The following is a 2,500-nucleotide window of genomic DNA, read 5'->3' on the forward strand; positions in this document are numbered from 1 at the left end:
TCTAAGGAACCATAACTGATTTAATGAGCCATTCGCGGTTTCACCTTAATGCGGCTTGTACTGAGACATGCATGGCTTAATCTTTGAGACAAGCATATGACTACTGGCAGGATCAACCAGGGAGCTGCGTCAACTAGAGCTGAGCAGCCGGCCGCCCGGGAGTGTGTCCCGGGGGCCCGCGCGAACACGCAAGCGTCCGCTCAATCATTCTGCAAACAGGAGGAGGCTGAGCTCCCCTGCACAATACACCTCGAAACCCTCTCAGGTCCCGGCGGCGCGCAGCGCCGTCCCAAGTACTTGGTCGGGTTCGAGAGAGGCGCAATCGCCCGGAGTTAGGCGAGTAGACGCTTTCGGTGCGACCACCCGTGCTCCCAACTGAGCTTGCCGCTGCCGACAGAGGCCCGGGAGCGTGCTGTCGTGGCATTGCCGGCGGGAGACAACACGCGCCACCTACGGTGACCGGCAGCTCCAACGCCAGCGCCACAGAAGGACAAAAGCCCCACTTGGGTGCCGAAGCGAACTCTCCCAGCACAGCGCACGCGCCAACACATCCGCACAGCTGCGATACAAACCACCAGCGAGAACCGCTGGGGCGACCGAGCAGCAGACGGCGTCGCGGCGCCGAGCGCCGGGCGGCGGCGCATCCTCAACGCACACAGTCCTCAATCGGACCAGCACACTGAAGATGTCCACCGCGCTTCGCACCGGGCCCGCGAGGACCTACTTTGGCCGCACGGCGCCGCGCGCAGGGTGCGCCGGCGCGCAGCTGCGACGCCTGCCGCGTCCGTCGGCCGGCGCGCCTGCCACTGGCCGCCCCCACCAGCCGGCTGTAGCGCGTGCGCCCACGCACCGCGCGGCCAGCACGCCGGGAGGCGCCCCCTCACCGGCCGGGGACGGTCCCACCCAGCCACCGCCGCGTATCGCTTCACACCCAGATGCCGTTCAGTTTCGTCGGCATGGTGGGTATCGCTGGAACAACCGGTTAGTACCTCAACCTATCGTCGCCATCACCGATTCACCCCTAGCGAGAACAACCGCACCACAACAGGTTACCATTTGTTCATTTGCGTAACTTCACCAGAAAACGCAGGCGTCCATCGCCATTTGCAACTTCAACGATTATTGCATGCCTGTGTCAGGTGTCACGCCACACTACGTCTGCCCACATACACGCAACAAAATGTGCACGCCTAGACAATACGTGGAAGGTGGCCCCCGTACGTATGCGATGTCCATTGCTCGAACGACTGTCAACCGGCCTCTGTAGCATGTCGCAGATATGGAACGCGGTGCACCATGCCATCACGGTGTGTGAGGAGAGACGACTAGGTCCGAATACATCAACAGACAGCTCATGCTGATCGCCATCCACGGCGTCCGTTCCTCCCACACGTCTCTATGGCGTACCACACTGCAATCCAGCTCTCATAGGGAGACGACACGTAGCTGCGTGCACAATATTTGCACTGTATGGTCCGCCGTTTTTGGGCGCAGTCGTTGTACGGTCACACATGTGCCACGATGTATCATTCAGTACATAAGGACGAATGTGCAGTACAGATTGTGGTTTACGCGTACGACATTAGCGGACAGTTGACACAGGCCGCACCACAACGTAGCCTGAGTACGTCGCATGCGAAGGGCATTGAACATGCAAAGTTCTCACCAACCAGCTTGCGAAGGCAGGGGGCAAGGTGGGGACGTGGGGAGGGGCGGCATGTACGTCCTGCTGCCATCCACATTACAGTGTACAGCAGGAGCATGTGGAAAGTGAGCAAGACTTGCAAGGTGTTTAACATGAAGCGATACACAGGGGAGCGGGCAGTGCGAGTAGCGAACTATATTGCGAGGGTTGCGGGTGGGCAACACTACACTAATTGAACGAGTCGTATAACAATTACAGAGCAGGTTTAGGCGACAACGTGGGTTACGTTAGGGGACAACGTGGGTTACGTTAGGGGACAACGTGGGTTACGTTAGGGGACAACGTGGGTTAGGTTAGGGGACAACGTGGGTTAGGTTAAGGTACAACGTGGGTTAGGTTAAGGCACAACGTGGGTTAGGTTAAGGCACAACGTGGGTTAGGTTAAGGCACAACGTGGGTTAGGTTAAGGCACAACGTGGGTTAGGTTAAGGTACAACATGGGTTAGGTTAAGGTACAACATGGGTTAGGTTAAGGTACAACATGGGTTAGGTTAAGGTACAACATGGGTTAGGTTAAGGTACAACATGGGTTAGGTTAAGGTACAACATAGGTTAGGTTAAGGCACAACATAGGTTAGGTTAAGGCACAACATAGGTTAGGTTAAGGCACAACATAGGTTAGGTTAAGGCACAACATAGGTTAGGTTAAGGCACAACATAGGTTAGGTTAAGGCACAACATAGGTTAGGTTAAGGCACAACATAGGTTAGGTTAAGGCACAACATAGGTTAGGTTAGGTTAGGTTAGGTTACACGTTGTTGTAAGGAAAGGTGTAAGGGGGGGGAGCAGGTTCGT

General features: G+C 56.5%; 1 non-coding gene across 1 annotated transcript in view; it reads right to left on the reverse strand.

The window, feature by feature from the left end:
- LOC124731745 overlaps positions 1-123 on the reverse strand; it is a 1,909-nt gene extending 1,786 nt beyond the window's left edge. The window contains exon 1 of the ribosomal RNA XR_007008457.1: positions 1-123. This exon is cut by the window's left edge and continues 1,786 nt beyond it. This is a non-coding gene — a ribosomal RNA (small subunit ribosomal RNA).
- Positions 124-2,500: the final 2,377 nt, after the last annotated feature.

The sequence above is a fragment of the Schistocerca piceifrons genome, unplaced genomic scaffold, assembly GCF_021461385.2.
Source record: "Schistocerca piceifrons isolate TAMUIC-IGC-003096 unplaced genomic scaffold, iqSchPice1.1 HiC_scaffold_1300, whole genome shotgun sequence".
NCBI classification, from domain to species: domain Eukaryota; kingdom Metazoa; phylum Arthropoda; class Insecta; order Orthoptera; family Acrididae; genus Schistocerca; species Schistocerca piceifrons.